The 22,664-nt window shown below is 39.8% G+C and overlaps 1 protein-coding gene across 6 annotated transcripts in view; it reads right to left on the bottom strand.

Moving 5' to 3' along the window:
• KANK1 (KN motif and ankyrin repeat domains 1) overlaps positions 1-22,664 on the bottom strand; it is a 193,553-nt gene that overhangs the window by 125,847 nt on the left and 45,042 nt on the right. For all 6 annotated transcript variants that reach the window (XM_027105746.1, XM_027105749.1, XM_027105752.1 and 3 more), the window contains exon 2: positions 1,610-1,734. The gene's annotated coding sequence lies outside the window, so the exon portion shown is untranslated. The remainder of the gene's footprint in view (positions 1-1,609; positions 1,735-22,664) is intronic.

Below are 22,664 nucleotides of genomic sequence, written 5' to 3'. Positions count from 1 at the left end.
CAAACCCATGTGGTTCAAGGGTCAACTGCATATAAGCTATGGTTTTTTAATTATATGAGCATGGACTTCTGGAAGACAACAGCGGTAGACAACAATTACTGAGCACATACCAGGAGTCATGCACTTGTTCTAGAATCCTTTATATCAACTATCACCTAGCACCACCACAGGAAATGGCTTTATTATTATTTCCATTTTATTGATGGGGAAACTAAGGCAGAGCAGTACTGCCATGATTTGAACCCAGGCATCTACCTCTAGAGCCCATGCTCTTATCCATTGTCCTGCAGTTCCTTTAGTGACAAAATGAGGTCTACAGTGGAGACACAGAAACCAGTCAGGAGGCTATGGCTCTAGAGGGTTAGAGGCAAGAAGATGGACCTGACCAAGGACACCTGGACTCTTTTAAGAAGGCAAACAAAATTATTCAATTGCCAACTACCAATGTCATTGAAGGCTTAGGGTCATCAGGTACTTCCATATTCTGCTAGTGGGAATACAAACTGGTACAACCTTTCGAGAAGGCAATTAGAAGAATGCATTGAACACTGAAGGATACATTCCCACACTGTGGCTGACTCAGCAATGCCACTCGCAGCAATCTGCCCTAGAGAGATAATCATAGATGTGCACAAAAGATATTATTACAATGCTGTTTCTAAAACTAAATCAAGGAAAACAAATAAATGTCCAACAAAAGGAGATGGGGTAGAGAAACAATTGCATACCCACATAAGTGAACACCATACAGTCATGTAAAATGATGCTTCAGGAAAAAAGGTATAAGCACATTGTCAAGGAAAAGAAGTATGTAAAAAAGCCTGTTGGTATGGGCTTTGGCATCTGACTGGTTCAAGTTCTGAGTGGGTTTACCAGCTATGTGAGCATGGGCAAGTTATTTAATTTTTCTGAGCTTCAGTTTTCTTGTGTACAGATGGGGATAAGAAAGCACCAACCTCATAGAGTTGTGAGAATTAATAAATTAATGTATGTAAAGGGGTTGGTACAAAGCTGGCACAGAGCCTGGCATGTAGTAAGCATGGGATAAATGTTTCTCATTTGCAAAAATATAGCAAGTTAACACATACGACACACACACCCCATTACAAATAATTGTAAAAACAAATATTATAAATAATGCAGTAAAATTTTAACACTGGTTATCTCTGGAAGTGAAATAACACATTTTTTTCTTTTAAATTCCCTGTATTTTCCAAATTTTCTTTACTTGAATAAAGCCAGCAATATATTAATACTTAAGTATCTTCATTTTTTCAGGTAGACTTAATAATAAATACTCCTTTCAATTTATTAAGTTTCTCTAGTATAATCCAGTCTATGCATCTTCTGTTTAAGGAAATGGGGTACTTTTATTGATTTAATCTGAAGAGTAATACATTTCCCCCTTTATTCTTCAAACAGCTTGCTCGTATTTCATTATATAAAAGTCTTTTCTGCACTCATATACTTGAAGATTAAGAGCACTCTGAAGTGATTAATAGAGCATAAAAGGTAGAAGAAAAACAGATTAATGTCTCTTAAAAAGCAAAGTTAAAGAAGAAAAGCACGACAACTTCATGATAGTTATATGGAAAAAAGTATACCTTACCTAAGTATGTAAGGCCAGAAATTACTGCAATAAATATCTCAACTCCATGGACAATTTCCTAGTGTGGTCAAAAGACAGAAGTAATTCAATAGCTCAGCAGTCCATCCAGTACAGTGACAATCATCCTGAAAGAAAAAAAGAGTCTCATTGAGGGAAATGTGATGGGGCAATACTCCTTTCCAACAGCAGAGGGGGAATCAATTACTAGAGACAGCTATGCAGTTTATTATGGTTAAGTCATTCTCCAGTTGGGGGTGGAAGGTGCAGACCAGAATAAAAAAGAACCTAGGAAATCATGCAAACGTGAGTCTCCTTTGCTTTAGATAAAAGTTACTCATTAGCTCTAGGGTGTCTCACCACCAGTTCAAAGAAAAGGGCTGGTTCCTCACATCCTTTCACCTTCACTTCCATTACTGCTCTCCATGTATCCATCAATATGTACATAAGTCAGCTCATGAATACCATCAATTTTTATATTTGGTATCTTTGTCATTTCAGAATCAGACAAGCCCATAAGAAATACATGGCCTTTCTCTGAAAACTAGCTCCACGGAGGATTTTCTTTGTGAGTGGCAGTTCCCCTGGATTAAAATTTTGGGATTGTTTTCACGTCAGCCTTCTCCATCATTGCCTCAGTCCACTGCCACTTTCCCTTGAATGTCCGTCCTACTGCTCTCTACTTTTTTTTTCACGCCTATGTCTCCACTAGTACCAAATTCTCTGGTACCCCCACCTGTGTACAACAGCAGCCTCTAACCTGGCCTCTCTCTGCAGAACACTACCCATCCAATTGCTTTCATTCCATTACGTGGGTAACCTTGGGTAGTCCCCTATCTCCTGGGTCTCAGTTTTCTTAACTGTAAAATCAAGAACTGATTTCAATGTTCTCCATCCTCATTGTGCTTTGAAGTCAGATGTGCTGAACAGCTTGTCCTACAGGATGTTTCACCCAATTTGTGCTCTAGTGGTATATGAGTGGTATATAAGTGGTACATTTCTCCATATTCCCTCTAAAACTGGGTAGTATTAATTTTTAATCACTCTAAAAACTCTGACAAATTATATTTCCTCAGAGCTCATTTATTATACATAAAATGCGAATGATATCATCTACCTCTAAGGTTGCTGTTAAAATAAGAACTATGAGATCTTGCACCTGACATACAGCATGTACAACAAACATCAGTCATTCCCACCCCACCATACAGGATACCTCCAGCTCTAAAGTTCTTTGTTCTTCTCATCTCCAAATCTAGTGTTCTCCTACATCCATTTCCACAGTGGTAATACATTTCTCTTCCATTAAATGTAAACGCCTTTGCTGACTTTCAGGCTCTTCCATAATCTGGCCCTACTTTATCTTATCTTCCTCCGGCTTCCAACGAACACCTTCTGTCTTAGTCAGGTACGTCTTATTGTGTTCCAAAGAACACATACTCCTACACCCTGATTTTGCAACTATCATTCCCCGTGCAAGATACAGCTTTTCTTAACCCCTCTGTCAAGGCCTATCTCGAGTTCACAGACTCGGCGATCCCACCTTCCAGATAATTTAACTCACAGTGTCTCAATGGTACTGGCCATTGTTTCTAGTTTACTGAGCTTAGCTCTCCAGCTGGAAAGCGACTATTCTGATTATTTTTAGTTTGTCATTTTGGCACGGACTACATCAAAGTTTTGACAAACCTGGTATTTTTTGCATCAGCTCTACAAATGCTCTTTGAAATTCATAAGCCTTTGTGCCTTGACCCAAGATTTGGTTGTTAACTCCACTATTTTTGTTTGTGTGGAGAGGCTCACACAAGGAGATTATTCCATCATCAATAAGTAGGCCATTCATAGACAATCCAGGGGTCTTCTCCTAGAGCAAGAGATGACTTCTAAGTATCTCCAATGTCTGTAGATTTTGAGTCAAAGCCAACACATTCTAATTCCAAAAACCATTTTATGACCAAACTCCAAGGAGCAGCAGGAATGACTCACAGTAAGGAAAGACTGGCTGCTAGACTTTTACCTCAAAAAAGATGACGGTTGAACCACTAGGACTAAACAAAGGTTCTAAGGGGAGTTAGTAGAAGACACAGTGAAGGTTCAGGGAGATGGAGGAAGAAGAACCAATGAAGGAGACCGAGAGTGTTTACAGAGGCAGGAGGATAACCATGGGGGTGGAGAGGCACATCAACCCAAAGAAAGATAAGGGACTTCAAGCGCTGTGGATGGGAACTAACAAGGTGTCACTGGATGTAACAATTAGTAAGGAGGTCACTGGTGACCCCTGAGGACAATTTTCCATAGGGCTGGTCCAGGATGTGGACTGCAGGGGACTGAAAAGAAGACAGGAGGGCAAATGGAGACAAGCTGAGACTTTCCTGTTAAGAACTGTGGTTATCAAGCCAAATGCTGGTCTTTCTCTACCCTGAAGTTTACTTACCAGCCTGATAAAAACTCTCACTATTATTCCCTTGCTCCTTGCCTTTCCATATGCACAGAGCTTGACTACTGAAAATAATTTAATGGAAACCCTTCCAACCTCTCTCTCCTGACATCACCCTTGTGTGCCTGGTTTTGGTTCTCTAAGTGACCTTGCGGAACCATTCAACAGCTATATGCTATCAAGTGTGAACATCTAAATTATATTTTCCTGCTCTAGGTAAATGATATTTATTTAACAAAGAAAAAGAAAATAGACACTGAAATGTATCTGACCAAAAGAGCAAAAATCCAGATTCAGGTCAGATACCATATTACTACCTCTGGGTAACCTACATAATAGATCCGAATTGTCAAAAGATAACTTTAAATGCTTTTTCTTCCTTCAAAGTAGTGCTTGTTCTTTACCAAAAGTTTACAACAATCCAATATGAATAAAGAAAAAAATAAGCATCATTAGCATTTTTGACTTTTCCTTCTACTTTGGTAGCCTGCATCACACATCCATAGACATAATAAACAAATGTGTAAGCATATGTCATTTTTACTAAAAGTGAATTCTAGGCATTATTTGTAACCTACTTTTCCCATTTATTTTTATTTTGATGGAAGTGTTGTGGCACTTATTAGCCTTCTATGCCTTTATTTTATTTTATTTTTTTTTGCAGTACACGGGCCTCTCACTATTGGGGCCTCTCCCGTCACGGAGCACAGGCTCCAGATGCGCAGGCTCAGCGGCCATGGCTCATGGGCCCAGCCGCTCTGCGGCATGTGGGACCTTCCCGGACCGGGGCACGAACCCATGTCCCCTGCATCGGCAGGCGGACTCTCAACCACTGCGCCACCAGGGAAGCCCTATGCCTTTATTTTTAATGAATATACAATAATCAATTTTAATAAACCCGCCTGAAGCATTTAAGTCACTTCCAATTTTTGCTTATGTAGATAAAGCTGAGATGGATATCCTCAAACACACCATTAAGTATTTGCTAGGGATAAAGTCATGGGTCAAACGTATGAAAAAAATATGCATTTGATATTGTTGACAGCTTGTCCTACAGGATGTTTCACCCAATTTGTGCTCTAGTGGTATATGAGTGGTATATAAGTGGTACACTTCTCCATATTCCCTCTAAAACTGGGTAGTATTAATTTTTAAATTATCCTATCTTATAGATTCCAAAAGTTCACTTTTATTAGCATATCTCTGAGGTTGAACATTTTTTTACTTTTCTGCACTTATTGTAATGCCCTTTGTTTTTCTGCTACAGTGTTCATATTATTCATTTGTAGCATCTCTTCATCTATGAAGGATATTATTAACTTGGTACCCTAATAATGCAAAGAAGATGGTATACTAATTGGGAACCTTTGGCTATCAGGAACAAAACCAACCAATTCCAGCCTATTAGAGCCAGAAAGGACCTCTACCACAAGGATACAGAGGCATCCTTATATAAGGATACTATGTATGAACTTTGACACGTGTCGCAAATAGTTCCAATTTTTAATTTTATCTCTAAAATGGAAATACCACTACTTCACTGGTCTACTTCGAGGATTAAAGAAAATACAGGTAAAGTCATGAATGGAAGTAATTATTGTTAAAGCAAGCAAAAACTCAAAAAACAAACTAAAAATGCTGTTTCTTATTCAGTACTTACTAAGGTGCCTTATTCTTTTGATCCTTACAATGAGCCCATTAGGCAGGTGTTATCAGTCCTCTTTTACAGATGAGATGTAATACGCATGCATAGTTAGTAAAGTAACAATTAGATTTTTATTTTACAGATGAGCTCTGCATTGATCCTAAAAAAGGCTTGGTAACAGAATTATTCTCAGCTGTGTTTTTAGTAACACTTCTTTCTTAAAAGTCATCGCGGGGACTACTCCAGCCCTTGCACCAACAGTAAACCAGGTTACTAGCTTCTACACCATCCATTCCTTTAAATTTCACATTAATGACCTCTCTTCTTCTCCCTCCTCTATGATGTGGCTTTACTATTAAGTGCCATTCTGGCAACAAGATACACATTTCTGTTTAGGAACCAAGGCCACTTCATCAGTCACTATTAACTGAACCCCGTGACAGACACTTTACTTTCTAACATTCCAAATACCCTTAAAGGTGCTTCAGCTGCTTACACGTAGTGATGTCTGTAGTAACAGCGTACACCCGAACCTATGCTTTTGTCAGGGGTGAAGCAGCACTGTGCTGTGTAAATATTTTATGCACAGCTTGTACTGAAATTCTAGATGAAGAGGCATTCACAGTTCCTACGTAATATGCTGATTGCCCAAGACCACATATTTTTTATTAATGCTTTGTGCAAGCTTTGCCATCTTCTATAGCACTCCCCTTGATTTAATCCTAAATATATACTTCCAAAATGTTTTTATTTTTTAATGCATTAGTTGTGCTGTGGCCAAGGTAGCATCTAAAACAATGGCAAAAGGAAGCATTGAAACTGGATACACTCACAATTAGTCTAGTCACTGAGAATTCTGAGGGTAAAAGTGCATGTGTGTGGGCCAGGTAGGTAAGTTTCTCAGCAGGAATATTAGCAGAACTAAATTATCCACTGCCAGAAAAGGGAAAAGGAAATCTTTCCCCCATACTTTTATAAATTCAATAAGATTTATAGAAATGCTTAAGAGTTCGAAGGCTACTCTTCTGGAGTAAACAGGTTTACAGACTGGCTTCGGAAACATCCAAACAACAAATGCCTCAAACTCCTGCCAGTTAGGGGCAGGTACAGCCACCCATAAATCAGCAGCCATGAGGAAGAGCAGGTGATGCCTCAAAGCGGGGCTCTGCCCACAGGCGACCGCTGCTGGGTGACCGCACAGGAGGCAGAGCCCTGCACACCGCCTGCTGCAGCCAGCACTTGGAGAGTTACTGGCTAGGAGGCTTCCTCGATGTTTTCTCTCTGGACTCTCCTCATGCACGTGGGGAGAGGGTTCTGGCTTCCCTGCTTCAGGGAGGCTGTGGTTGGGCTTCCTTAAGGAGGAAAGGGTTTGAGAAGAGAAAAACACCCTCCCACCCCCACCCCCCTACATACTAAGAGGAGATTCTTAGAGGAGAGTGAGTGTGAGACTCAGAGCAGCTGAAGGCCATACCTGCTCCCTGGCAGCACCCCCAGATGTGTGCCGGAGCCCCAAGACAATGGCCAGATGCTGAGCTTGGTCTCCTGGCTGTGACAAAGCATCCTCCCCAGCCTCAAAATGGCCCAGAAGCAGCAGGGACCGATGTGAACAGATGACCCAGGGCGCTTTCCTGCCCTCGTGACATGTAGTCAGAGTCTGGAACCTTGGCATGACCCCCTGGGAGAGTGGTGTAAGAAAGAGATCCAAGCCTGACCAAGGTTACTTTCCTGCTACCCCAGGGGAGCAGAAGCTTACAGTCAAAACTAATTTGATTCAGGAAAATGCACTATTTCTTGCACTCCTCAGTTTGTGGACTAACAGTCATTCCCAATTCAAATTAACAACTGAGCGAACAAATGAAGGCAGAAGGGTTAAGATCTAGTAACCTACATATTTTTCTGGCAAAATTAGTTTTGCTTAGTTCATTAGTTTAGTTCATTGGCTTCTATCAGTGGGTCAGAATGTCATTCAGAATAAAGAAAGCTTTTAGAGCAGAGATTCAAGAGGCTTTTGCGTTATGCAGGCATTTCCCCAGGAACACCCAGCCTCGCTCATCACCACTGCTATTTAAAGGGTCTGCACTAACAGAGACAGGGGTCTCTGGAGGCATCTGAGGCTGATAGCCACAAGGCCTCATGCAGTGGAGTCACTTTGGAAAATTCACCACAATTCAAGACCCTGATTCAGTCTGGCCCAAAGTTTTTCAGGTCTAACATCCAGATTTTCTAGGAACCAAAGACGATTACTCCCCCAGAGTGGGGCTAATGCATAAACACACAGCAGCATGTTAATGGTATGTGTGTGGGGGGGGGACGACACGGCTTTTGTCCTCTCTATGCAAATTACTCCCTTCTTTGGAATTTTCTGAGCCAGCCACAGGGTCAGAGGTGGGCCTCCCATGCCGCCTCTCAGAGCACACACATCTCGCCCATCATGGCTCACTGGACCACTTAAAGACCTCAGATCCAGGCTGGGCAAATCTGTCCTCCTCTGGGGCTTAGAAATGGGGGCTGAGGAGCTGTCAGCCAGGCTCTGGGTGCAGGTGCACCTGGGAGCAGCTCCGCAGACAGAGCTGGTCTGCAGCAGAAAGGTGAAGATAAAGCTGAGGGTAGCAGGGCCAACACACAGAGTCTTTCCAATTCCTTGCGCTTTCCCGTGTTTGATTCTAGGTTGTCTCTGAGGATCCTGGATTCTTTGGAGCACTTCAGTATCTTGACAAAATGCTCCTTAAGTTGGTTTTATTCCTTGCAGTCAAAGATTCCCAACTGAATACCATTCTTTCCCTGTTACCATGTTATCAAGCTAATAACGGGGTGTGCTGGGCAAGTGCTGAATCAGACCAGAGGGAGGTAGACCCGGGGTGGGGTGTGGAGCAGAGAAGGACTCCCCGCCCCTGCACTATGTACAGCATAGTTCACGCCCTCAACTACAAACAGCTCCCCACTGGCTAGACTCTCTCGTCCCTCCATTTCTGAGTGCCTCCCTGCCAAACTCTGCCTCACTGAAACCCATTCTCCTAGGCTTGCAGGCTGAATACTCTACCTGAATATATTAAAAAATACATATTCAGGGCTTCCCTGGTGGCACAGTGGTTGAGAGTCCGCCTGCCGATGCAGGGGACACGGGTTCGCGCCCCGGTCCAGGAAGATCCCACATGCCGCGGAGCGGCTGGGCCCGTGAGCCATGGCCACTGAGCCTGCGCGTCCGGAGCCTGTGCTCCGCAACGGGAGAGGCCACCAACAGTGAGAGGCCCGCGTACCGCAAAAAAAAACAAACAACAACAAAAAAAAACATATTCAAACCTGTGTATAGTCAATTTCTCCTGCTACTTTCAGCTGCGGACATTTTATTAAATCAAGACATAATAGTAAAACTCCGGGTATTATGAATATGCTCTGCTCTCAGTGCCCACCCCTTGCATTTTAAGATATCAAGCCTATGCAAGCCCAAGTAGCTTGGGTCAACATTTTCAAATAGAAGTTAAATATTACACATAGGTAGGAGAAAACGGTTGTCAGAATATTATGTTTTCTGACAGAGAACTGGTAGGGTCTGGAATAATTTCTCCCATAAACATGCAAGCACAAGTTCTTGAAATGGTAAAGAATGGTCCTACTTGGCAATGGGTATTTTATTTTCAATTGTCACCCTTGATTTTTCCTTAAGAACTTGCATCGATGTTGTGACAATGTATAAACCTAGCTGTTTATGGATGCATTTTTTAAATCACCAATGAGATATCCTCAAGCTGTGATACAATCCTAGAGAAAAAAATAAAATAGATATGTATATTAAATTTTTAAAATATTGTATAGAGGGCTCAAGAAAAACGCTTTTCTCTTTTAGGATTAATCAATCAGAAATGAAATATCTGACTAACTGCTACCCGTGTAAACTATATCGCTAATATACGTAATTGTTTACCCTCCATTGTTTGGCACAGGCCAAAAAAACCCCAAAAAGTTACACTTAAGAGACTGCATATGGAATAAGGAGCATTCAGTCATCCAAAGCAACTTCCTTACTTGGTATCTAGATACATAAAGTAGGAAGAATATTTCCACTTAAAGCAAAGAAAGCAAAAGTTTGATTTTTTTTTTTTAAATGATCAGATCAGAAAGTGATTTCCTCTCTGATGGGGTTACCACTTGGCTCAGTTCTGCCCTTTCAACAGTAAGCCCCAGGATGGAAAGCTCTATACCCTCTAGCACTTCTCTCTCGTCTTTCAGTTCTCTGTGGAGGAAGGGACCACATCTGGGGGTGACCTGGGGATGAGGTGGCAGGAGGTCCCCCTCGCTGGGACTCTGAGCAAGGGAAGGGTGTGTGAGCAGGTATCCATCGGTAGTCTGCTCTTGGTCAGCTGCTTTGGAAGATGCCATATTATCTTCAGTGTGCCCTTAATCCCAAAGTTTAAATGTGAATCATCTTTACTTTCCTGGAAAATTATAAGAGAAGGTACCACCTTAACAAACCAAACACCTACGCCTCTTGCCTAAAACGAGCGGTTCTCAAATGTTAGCATAAATGGCAATCGCTTTGGGGGCTTATTAAAGTACAGATTACTAGCCCCACCTCAGAGTTTCTGATTCAGTAGGTCTGGAGCGGGACAGCTGCTGCTGAAACGGGGGATGACAATTTGAGAACCACTGCCTTAAACAAACAGAAGTGAGTTGGAAGGGGACACAAGCTCTTTAGGAGATGATACAACCAAGTACAATATCAACAGTTGTTTACCAAGCACCTTACCTTAGATACAGGGAATACAATACTTTACAAGAGAAACAAAGTCCTTCCTCCCCTTCTCCCGACATGCCTGAAGTAAAACAGCTGTTCCAGGAAGAAGTACCAAGTTTAGCAGGAAGCTTTCTATTTCTCAAACCCAAACTGCATGCCCTATCAGCCAACGCACAGCTCCCAAAATGAAACGGAATATCAACTCTCTCATCAAAGAACCAAAGCAAATGGATGACAATGAGATTACAACTAGAGGATGTTAAGTACCAATGAAGTATGAGGAACATCCTTACGGCACACACATGACTGGGGTGAGGACTGAATGCAAGAGACCTCGTGGAAGGCCACCTTCGTGCCTGGCATAGCACAGGCAGCCCAAGTACTAGTTCCTCTTCCATCTCCTGACCTACCTTCTCTCTGTACCTTGAAAAGTCAGGTTCTGAGGGCCTGCTAAGGTCATCTGTGCTGGGGCCGCTAGGGAGGCTGCCCCACTGCTTCCTGCCTCAGGTGCATCACCTCAGCAACCCCAAGCATTTAAACTATACAAACAATTATGGAAAGACTACATGAAGCCAGTGGTTCTCAAACTTTATAGAGTGCATCGCAAGTGTGAGGAAGGCCTTTTAAAAACACAAAATGCAGGACTCCCACCTCCAGGGATTAATTCATGAGGTCTGGGGCAAACCCTAAAAATTTAAGTATCTAACAAGCTCTCAGATGATGCGAACGATGCTGGTTCAGGATCATACTTTGAGAACCATTTGTTAAACTTATTCCTTGCTATTAACTAGAACACTATCTTACCCAATTAATTTATTATATAAAAACAGAAGTCTCTTCTTACATAAAGGACTAAGAATACAGATTCTGTCATCAATCATGTGACATCTCAGGCAAGTACTGTAGTAACTTGTGCTTTAACTTTCCATATGTAAATTGAGACTACCTACATCCATAGTATTGTAAATCTGATTCAAAGTTATTAACATGTAATTTTAAAGATGTTACCAAGTATCAGTTGTTGCCTTGTCTTTTATAATACTGTTGGCTTTAACTGAAATAGTTTGTAACATTTAAGACAAGTACCTGATTTCCCACATTCACCAGAAAAGACAGAAGAAATCTTTATCCGTGAAAACAGATAAAGCCTAGCAAATGTGAGCCTTCTCAAAACCCAGAATACTCTGAGAAGATGCTTTTGATTCTTCCTCATGAAAAAAAATTATTTTCCAATCAAGTTCCACTATGTGTATAATGACAGAGCAAATATACACAGGTTTCAAATTTTTAAAATATATATGCTTAAAAAAAGAGTACGTTCAATAAAGAATTACAAAATATAAAGGCTTCCTCCTGTCGAGAATAGGATGGTACAGGTGTTCATTTCAATACTAACAATCACATAAATGCCAGACTGCAATCTTGGGAGGAAAGAGCTGGAATGGAGGCCCATTTCCCCAGAGTGACCCAGTCAACTGGGTCAGGCAGTAGAATACGCCAAGGAAATGTTCTCTCAAACCTCATTAATTATCAGAGCCCAGGCTCTGGTATTTCAGCACAGACAGCTGGCGGCCTGCCCACTCACCCTCCTTCTGCTCCTTAGCCTTTATGGGATGTTACAGGCATAGAACTTCTGTTACCTTTCCCAAGGGAGGAGTGGGTCTGAGGTGGGCCTTTCAAATATTTGCAGCCCATGGACCAAGGCAAGATGCTGCTGGTGAAGCATCAGTGATTCATACTTCCGTAGGATAAGATGACTCCTTTCACTATGAAGACAAACCAGTTACCCTGGCAAACATCCTGGTAGCACAGAGCAGAAGTGGATGGGCACAGCCCCATTAATCTCCCTGCCTGACCCCTATAGGCAACTCCTCCTAGCTCTCTACTCTGAGCCTCTCGTTAAAGCTAACTGAAATTACGAAGCTAACTGAAATTCCAAGTTCTTCCATACATAGACCCAAAGGTAAACTGGAAAGAACATTGCTTGGTGAATTTAGGACTGAATTTTATGAGACAAGAAGCTAAAGAACAAAATCTGAATCTTTACTAGATACTTATTAAGCGTTTTCCTATAAAATTTTCCATATTTCTTTTTCCCTGAAGAATCCATGCACTGCCTTTTAAACAAAATTATTTCCATTTAATTAATCTCTATGTATCTAAGTTTCTCAGCTGAGACTCTGCTCCAATGGCATTTCGGCATCCATTCAAAAAAAACAGAACTGTGTTAAGTCGCTAAATGTAAAATTACATGAGATTGTAAGTGCCCAGGGACCAGAGAACATATCTTGGTCCTTGTTTCTTGTTAAAAATGTGTTCTTATAAATATTTTTTTTTATTTAAAAGCAAATCATAGCTATTTCCTTACCTTTTTCTTTTTTTAAGCAACCTACTTTAACAACTTGTGATCTCATTTGCTAAATTTTAAGCAATGCATTCCCAACTAAGGTTTTTTATTTTATATTTTTCCAGTGTAGGTGTTCAGAATTTTCATTTAAGTAGGGCTCCAACATTACAACAAACCCATTAACACGTGTTGCCAAAGGAAAACTATGTAACTTCTGCACTGGCACAACCTCTAGCAATTGTCAACAATCCCTCAGGTGAAGCTTTTCTCTGGCTCTGGTGTGTACATAGCTGTATCAAGTGTCACTGTTTGCCTTGGTAACAACGCCTTTTCTTGTGGAGAAGACACATGACACCACCCTGTCACACAAAACACCCTGCAGCAGAGTTGGTCTGGAATGGAGCACCACAGCTGGGTGGAGGGGCCCAGACCACCCATCCCACCCTGGGGCTAGGTCTCCAGGCAGACAGGCACTCACACGCCACCGTGGGAGTGGAAAGTTTTCCATTTTGAAAAGAAAGCAATTGGGTAAAATGCATCAAGGGTCTTTCATGTGGTTCCAGTAATTTTACTCACATATATACACACACACACATTTGTAATTTCTGACCCATTCATTTCCCTTCTACTAATATACGCTAAGGAAACAATGTTCAAGAAAATCCCACAGATTTAGGCACAAATACACTCATTGCCCTACTACTGTAACAGCAAAAAGTCAGAAACTTAAATTATTGTTAAACTATTATGCAGACATTAAACATATTTACAAAGTCTCATGAAGGACTAATACAAGGAGTCTTAAATAACTATTAAATTCATACATATATATTGACTATATTCCCAAAACTTCCAAAAAACAAATGTTCAAATGCTTAGTATATATGAAAATTAATATAAGTTAACGGAGGCAGATGCTTTTAAAAAGGAAAGTCAGTCTCAAATGCTCAGTTTCTATAATAAATAGTGTGAAGCAGGATGTGCCCAGATTTTATCAACAGCATTAAGAAAATTATTTCTGCCTTTTATGATGATGAAAGTTCCTCTAACAGATTAACTTTCTAGTCAGAGTACCTCAGGGACAAGGTCTAGGTCATAGATTAGGTTTCCAGGGACCTGAGTCTTGATTTCTTTCCACATCACAGGCTGTACACCCAGTTGGGCCCACTGGGCAACAGTGCAGCCAGAGAGTGAGACTCAGTTATCCCAAAACTGTTAACCATGATAAGAAAACAAGCCCAGGCTTCATGTTCAGGGCATGCTAAAGATATCATATTGTCATGGTAAGGAAGATACAGTACAAATTTTTAAAATTAAGTCTAAGTTAACTTTACAGAGATACATCTTTCCCAAATGCCCATATACACACACATATATTTATAGATATATAAGTATATATATGAAAAATTCAATACATTCTGCAAAGCAGCAAGGATAGGCCATACTCTAAGCATATTACAACAAAACCATCACAGAAATAAATAACAGGCATTTAAACAAAAACTCAATACATGAAGAAAAAGAAACTATTCTCCCAAATAATTATTGTTTCAAAGAAATATAAATCCTAATATGAGACTGTTTTGAAAATAGCGAAATGAATTAGAATTGGAAAGGCATAAAATGAATAAAAACAGAAGCCCTAATTATCAAATCTTATGGGATCTGGTCAAGGCGAGCACAGAGATAAATGCAAGCCCTAAGTAATCAAAATAAGTGGACTACAGCTCCAAAGGAGCAAAAACACTCATTTGTTTGAAAAAAATTATGACAAAACAAAATACTTCAGCAAAAATGAATGCATTAACAACAGAAAAAAACAGAAATGGTAAATCCAAAGCTTGTTTAAAAATCCAATCAAAGAGGGCGTCCCTGGTGGCGCAGTGGTTGAGAGTCTGCCTACTGATGCAGGGGACACGGGTTCGTGCCCTGGTCCGGGAAGATCCCGCATGCCATGGAGCGGCTGGGCCCGTGAGCCATGGCCACTGAGCCTGCACATCCAGAGCCTGTGCTCCGCAGCTGGAGAGCCCGCAACAGTGTACCACAAAAAAAAAAAATCCAATCAAAGAGATAAATCTCTTGTAAGTCTACGTAAAAGTGAATACAATTAGAAACAAGGTAAGTACTGTGCCATTCTGAGTGGATATAAGTAAGACAATGCTTTGCAAAATGCAGTGGACAGAATGGAGGCACAGCAGGAGGACTGGCAGAGAGTGCATCAAACAGTTGCAAACGCTTGGTGTCAGGCAGACTGAGAAGAGATCTCTGCCCTGCCAGCCTCCCAACACCCCACAGTGCAGTGGATCCAGGATGGAGCACCACAGCTGGAGAGAGGAGCATTGGAACCATGTGTCCCTCCCCCAGGGGCTATAGGTCTACAGGGAGACAGGCACCCACACACTGCCATGGCAGCGGACAGTGGTCTCATTTTTTTAAAAATCAGTTGGGCAAAATGTATCAAGGGCCTTGAAAGCAGTAGAAGTTTTAAAAATAAATGTTTCTAACTTCTGACCCTATAATTTTGCTTCTAATAATACACACTAAGAAACTGTTTAAAAATAAAACCACCCACAGATTTAGGCACAAATACATTCACTGCCCCACTATTATAACAGCAAAGCATCAGCAACTTAAACTATTATTAAATTATTATAGACTTTAACATATTTATGAAAATATTATTATGAGGAAATGCGTCATTTATAATATTACATGAAAATGGGAATGAAGTTGAAGAGATTATACAAAAATATGTACAAATGACTGGAAGGAAAATACATCAACATTTTAATAGTGTTTGTCCCTGATCTAAAAATAGTCTTGAGAGACTGATTTTTAAAACCTCTTAGGTTTAAATGTGGTGAAAGTGAATAAGATAATGCATGTTAAAATGCTTATCACCATACCTGGCATAGAGTTCATTAAAAGAAATGCAAGCTATCCTCATACAGGGTCACCTTCTACCTCACAGCTGACTAGTTTGTGACTTTAGTCAAACTGCTTAACTCCTGATCTTTGTTTCCCTCTGCAAAGTGGGAACAATCATAGTTACCTGATGGGAGCATGAAGATTAAATGAAACAGAGAACACAAAGTGCTGAACTTAGGCATTCAATAAATGTTAGTACTCTCTCTTCCTCTCTCTTTTTTGGAGACTATAAACTTTGTTTATGCTGTACAGTTCTGATGCAGTTTAAAAAATTGACTCTAAATTCAATAACACTTGGCCACTTAAAGTTATAAAACATATGCAGAAACATACTCAGATGAGAAGGTCCGACTCTGACAAGCTCATGCATTGCTCCAGATGGCAAACAGGCTTTAAAATGAGGCAACACTGACCTAAAGTTCTGCAAGGAAGGGACCCAGCATGCTGCTTTTCAAAAGAAAACATTCCCAGGCAGGTATAAATAGGTTTCACATTCCCAACCATGGCTTCATTTATATGGCACTCCCAAACTAGGAAATCCTGCAAAAATTTTTCTTGTTGACTCCAACCTACTCAGAAGGGACTTAGAAGAAATGAGTTGTGTTCTGTAGAAGAAATCTTTAAACTCCTGTCTGCATGAGGCTGAATGGAAGCAATCATGAAACCATTATTTCCCAATCCAAGAACTACAGTTTAATTCTTAAAGATGGAGCTGCTATCATTTTCTCCCCAGTAGTAACGAGACAGGAAAGGTGTATGGATAGGTGGATGGATGGGGAAGAACTTTACAGGATTAAATGGTCTCCGGCTCTCTGGTTTACTTAAGTTACAAAAACTTTGCCTAATATGCCTAGTGTTCTTCAAAAGGATATAGGCATGGATTTGCAAAGGAAAAACAGAGGAAGTCAGATTTTGGTGTCTCTTTTAGACCTACAGGCACATTTGTGTAAAGGTGAGGCCAGTCACCATTCCAGCCTCACCAGGCCCCTTTTCATTGAAGCTGTCTGAGCAGCCACACTTGTGCCCAGTGACTGTCTCTCACTTGCTCAAGCTACCTGTGGGGAACAGAGTGACTTTCCAGGAGAAGCCAAAAATAAGGCTATCAAAGAGACTCACATGAGTTGACCTGACATGATTAGGTGAACTAGCTAAATGAGAGTCTGACTCTCAGGAATTTGAATTAAGCATAGAGAATAAGCAGTTACCAGTGAGGACATCTGCTGAAAGGATATTAGGAAGTGGGAGGGGAGCCATGAAAAGCCAGAGCTGGGTACAAGCCCAGATCACGAGGGGGCCAAAAGTAGGAATGAGAAGAAGTAAGTATATGGTGTACCTTTTTAGATATTACTTAATATGAAGCCATCAAGGTTATCAATGCATTTTAAAACACTGCTTTTCATCTTTCTTATTTTAACATTGCTATTATGTGTTTTATATCATCAGCATAAAACAATCTGAGCAAAAACAATGTATCCTCAATATAGACATGCATAAGTATATAATTATAAATAAGTGTCTATTTGGAGGACATGTGCTGAAACAATTTTGTATGAATGGGGAATTCTAATCAAAAAAAGACTTCTACTCTGACACAGAACGTGCATATTTTGCACGTTTATGGGGAGACAGAGGTGAGAAGTCAGGATGCCAAGGAATGAGTAAAGCATACACTGTGTCCTCTAGGGGCTCACCAACCATGATGTTATAGATAAGAAGAGAACCTGTTATTTTGATCAGGTCTCCAACATATACCTGTTTAGCACCTATGAGTACCCCATACCAGTCTAGGTGTTTTATATCACTTTCCAGAGATCAAACAAGCTACCAGGGCTGAAATGAATTTGTTAGGTCAGAGTCCCTCAACCTCTCTGGACCACAGACGAATTTGAGATTCTGATGGGAAAAAAAGCAGTGGGAGTGGGGGAACTTCTCCCAAACAAAGCACTCATAAACAGATAATTCTGGATTCAATTTCACTGATACTTCTCACCTAAAGCCCAAGGATTAGACACTGGTGGTTTTACTTTCCATTTGAAAATACAGAAATATATGTATAATCAAGCAATCCTAAAATGAAAGATTATATGTTTCAACAATGCACACTTATGAGGTTTATTCATATGCTTATCTTTTCAATGACATATTATTAGTGGTAATGAGAGATGTCCCATCAGAAATAAAACAGCACATTCCCAAACAATGCATGGAACCGACACAGACAGAATATCACTCCAGTTACACAATGGCTATTCAGAACTCTCAGTTAATGGAATATCCACAGTTTAAGACTGAACACAATGCACAAAGAACAGAAACATAGACAAAGTTGCTATATTAGGGGCATGGATAACAGAAGTAGTTTCCTGGCAACAGAGACTTCAGTGAGGGCTATATATAAAATAAAATTAGTTTCTATTAATGGTCAATAAATAAAAATAAAGCCTGACAAAATATTTCATCAATTTGCTTTGAATGGCTTTATACAACAGAACTATACTATACAGACTTGTTTCATTTTTTCTCTTAAACAACCAAAAAAGTACTTGCTGTAATCCCTTTTACATGTGATTAGAAATTACCTGAAATGGTAGCATCTGGCTGTCAAAATGATTTGAGAATCAGTGAATCTCACTTTCCCCATTTGTAAGATATGAATAATAGTACTTATTCCGCAAAGATGAGAAGTACACCTTTTCAAGGAAAAAAATGTTCCTCTATGCCAGTTCAGCCTATATTTCACAAATATTGTCTTGCATTCATTCACTAAATATTTAGTAAGTTGCAACTATGAGTCAAACATTAAGAAGACAAAAGTAAACAAAATCAGCCCCCATTTCTTCTTTGATGAAGGTTAGAAAGATTCATCCATTAGAAAGATTTAGGCTGAAAGTTCCATTAGGTGATAGTGACAGCTAATATTTGTATAGAATTTTAGATTATAAAGTACCATCCTATATATCATCTCATGTAATCTTCAAGATAACTCTTTGAGAAGAACTGATAATCAGTAATTATTCATCACATTTTACAGGTTAAGAAACTAAGGCTTAGGCGTTCAAGTTGCTTACCCCAGCAGTGCAGCTGGAATCCACTGCCCTGATGGTGTCAAAACACGACCTCATCTCACTGGAGTTAGGCTTTGGGTGATGAGGATAAAACATGTGCTAAATCATTTTAAGCTCTCTATTAGGAACATGATCTAGAGCAACTTTTTACCTGTTCCCATCCTCTCCAGAAGCAGAAGTAACCAGCTCTGGTAGTGTGTAGAAAATGCAATTCACTTAGTTTGGAAAAGCCCGACTTATATAAGTTATTAAAAATGGTTAATCTGCCAGCAGTTACCAGCCATGGAGACTCAGGACTGAGTTGCAGCCTGAATTACATCTCCCTTCACTGATTAATTTCTACAGTCCTGTGTGTGTGTGTGTGTGTGTGTGTGTGCGTGCGTGTGTGTGTGTGACTTGTTTTACTGCAATAGTTGCTTTATTGTGGTGGTCTGGAACTGAACCTGCAATATGTCTGAGATATGCCTCTGTGTGTGTGTGTGTGTGTGTGTGTGTATTTGTTTTTATTTTTGAATTATCAAATCAGTACTCTTTTAACCTTATTCACATATTTACCCTTTCTATTGCATCTTCCTGCAATTTTCTGCTTCCATCTGTGATCACTTTCCTTCTGCCCAAAGAACCCCCTTTACTTTTTTCTTTTCTCTACAGTCCTTTTTGATTGCAGGAATCTTCTGCAATATTTTCCTTACAGATTCTTAACAATTAGTTTGCTACAACAGTATGACTGACATGATAAGACTGAAACATCACCTCTCTAGATAAAATAATCATCTGGTCCTATGTAAAAACTCTCATGGTATTTTTGAAGGGATCTCAGATCATGGTCCAACATACAACCCATTGCCAAAATCCCTTCTACAATATCTCTGACTTGGGGGTGGGTAATCCAACTTCTTTAACATGTCCAGTTCTACTTGGTAAGACAATTTGGCAATAAAAAAGACTAACTTTGACCCATCTATTCCACTTCTGGGAATTTGTCCTAAGGATATAACCTGACAAGCCACACAGTGATGAGAATCTCTCAAAGATGTTTCTCGTCCATTTACCTCCCTGGTTTGCCCTCTGAAAATGTGGAGCTCAGAAGTGAACGCAAGCCCTCAGAGGCAGCCCAACCAAGGCGGAAAACAACGGGATGATTATCTCCTTTGTTCTGAGAGCTGTGACATTAATGCTATTGGAGATGGCCAACAATGTCAAATGGCTGGCTAAAATCTTAAATCTCTTTAACAAGAGCTGCTATTGACCCAGGTCTCTCCAACCCACAGGCACACAACTTTTTTCCCTCCTATCCCAGGTATCACAAAGTTGCATTCAGTAGAGCTTAGTTGTACATTTGTTCATTTTGTCTTCAGCTTTTGGGAGCCTTTTTCTATCCCGATTTCTGACATTCCATTGCTTAGCTTCCCTCCCAACGTTGGAAGAGACATACATTTGATACACCTTTCTTTATCAAAGATCACTTTCTCAAACCAGAACACCATGTCATTTTGGAAGGGCTATTCAAACCATTTTATTTTATAAGACTTTAAAATATTTTTATATTAAAACAAAATGGGTAAAATATGAAATACAAAGTGGATTCTTCTTTGTGAAAAGACATGAAAAAAGAGAGGAAGAGCACTTTCAAGGAAAAGAGCTAAATTTAAAGCGTAGGTCACAAAAGTAGAAAAATAAACAAGTAAAACTAAAACTGTGCTAGAAAGTCATGAAACAGGGAACCAGCCAAAGAGAAAGCAACAGAGGGGCTAAAAACTTAAGTTGAATAAGTCAAGTAATTGGATAAATGATTGAATTATCTTAATGGAACAAGGACATTAAATTTTAAAATCCCTCTTTGGATCAATGGAGTAATGAAAAAACAGCTATTAAAAAGGAAAAGCTTATAGCCACTGTGTATAATTTATTTCATTGTCCAAACCTTAGTTTTCTAAGTACCTTTTTATACATCATGGCACCTTAATAATTATACTATTACTTTAAAGTGATCTTGGGTATACATTCATATTTTATCTTATCAAAGAGACCAAATAAGCATGAAATGCCATGTAAGGTAAATAACACTGGTGCAACTGACTATTTCTACCTCTTGCATTCTTATCCAGATCACTCAACATATTCAGAATCCTTACTTTATTTTTCTTGCAAAAAGAAAATGAATATGGTAGTGCAATTTATGAGAATGAAAGCTAACATCACAGATTACTTACTAAGCACCCTACAACAACATGAAGTTGATAATATGATTATACCTACTTCATAGATGTGGAAACAGACTTCATGGTTGAATGATATTGTTAGGGTCACATTTAGTAACTGGCAGCACTGGGACTCTAAAACTGGCCTGGCTGACCCTAGAGACTAAGACTCAACCCACACTCAATCAGAGGAGAGCACAATTAAGACATTAAGGTTCCCATATGCTTTGCTGGGAATTACTAAATGCACACTGAACTTCTCTCTCTGCAGCAGATACATACATACATGCACAAACAAGAGAATTTTTATATGGGCAATATACATTCTTAATTTAAAAATAAGAAAATTAAACAAGATAAACTAAAGAATAAGTTCTCATAGGTCTCAAGATTTTTTTGAGGTTCATTATGAGAAGTGGCTCCAAAATTTCCCCTCCTCCTTAAAATAAAACTTAAAAAAATGCTTCTGTATTCAGTTGCAACTTTTTGGTTTCTTCCTCCAAACTAAGCCAAAAAAGACTCCAGAGCAAGATGAAATAAGAATTGCAACCTAGCCACCGCCTTCCCACCATCAACCTTGAAGTAATATTTTCCTTAGAGTAGAAAGATTAAAAAGTAGTTTTCTTAAGTATAGCTCTGAAAAAGTTTAATGATTACTTTAAATATGACCAGTGATATTTGTCTACACACAAATTAGTGATATTATAGCAACATGAAGGTTAAAAGTTTTGGTTTTTTTTAGAAAGGCTTGTCAGCATCTTTTATCACCACTAAAAGGTAATTTTAGCATTTCAAAGGAATTTTTTCCTAATTGTATTCTGAGAAACACATTTTCGAAAACTGTTATGCACTGGGAACCCACAGATCTTGTTAAATCAAATATTTTATATTCCAGTACAAGTCTGGACGCATCAAATCTGAAAGAATTTCTGAAGGCTTTCCAAACAGCCTATGTGATTTAATTTCCAGCCAAATAGGAATCTTAACCTCTTTGGGTTATTGCAGCTAATTCTCAGTCCCTGCAAGGAAAGGAGAAATCCAGCAAAGCTTCTGGCACCAAAACATCCCAGAGTAAGGACAATCCCCATAATATACAAATTAGAATATTTTATCTAATTGGTTTTGGAATCCTGATTTGTGTTTGTTCATTTGACTCATTTAATTTAGCAGTTGGGCAATTACGTCATACACCTAGCACAATGGGAGAGTTCAATCATTGCAGAGTTCACAATGTGTGCATCTGGCACATCTAAGTTATGTGTTGTCATGACATGGTATTGGCAGGAGGAGAGGCAGATGACCTACCATTTTTCCAAGAGTGGGAATGACTCCATGCAGCCACTGTACCACTCCTAACCCTGGTGGACATCAGGATACCACTCTGCTTTGGGTTGTGGATATAGTCGGAGACTAGGAAATGGCCTTCTCAGGGACAAGCTACCGGCCCGTCTAATTTCATGAGCATTATTACTGTCCCCATACCAGTGATTCTCAAAGTGTGGTCCCCAGATCAGCAGTAGCAGCATCACCAGGGAACTTGTCTCAGACCAGTCCCAGACCTCTTGAATCAGACAGCCTAGGGATGGGGCCCAGCAATCCAAGTTCTAATACAGTCCTTAGGAGATACAGACGAGCATTAAAGTTTGAGAACCACTGCTATAAATGATATCTTTAAAGTGATCATTCACAGAGACCACCATTAT

This window comes from Aethalodelphis obliquidens, unplaced genomic scaffold (genome assembly GCF_003676395.1).
Source record: "Aethalodelphis obliquidens isolate GAN/ISIS:26980383/991018 unplaced genomic scaffold, ASM367639v1 scaffold7, whole genome shotgun sequence".
NCBI lineage: Eukaryota > Metazoa > Chordata > Mammalia > Artiodactyla > Delphinidae > Aethalodelphis > Aethalodelphis obliquidens.
The sequence above is the reverse complement of the archived record's forward strand: the minus strand, read 5'-3'. Positions and strand labels throughout refer to the sequence as shown.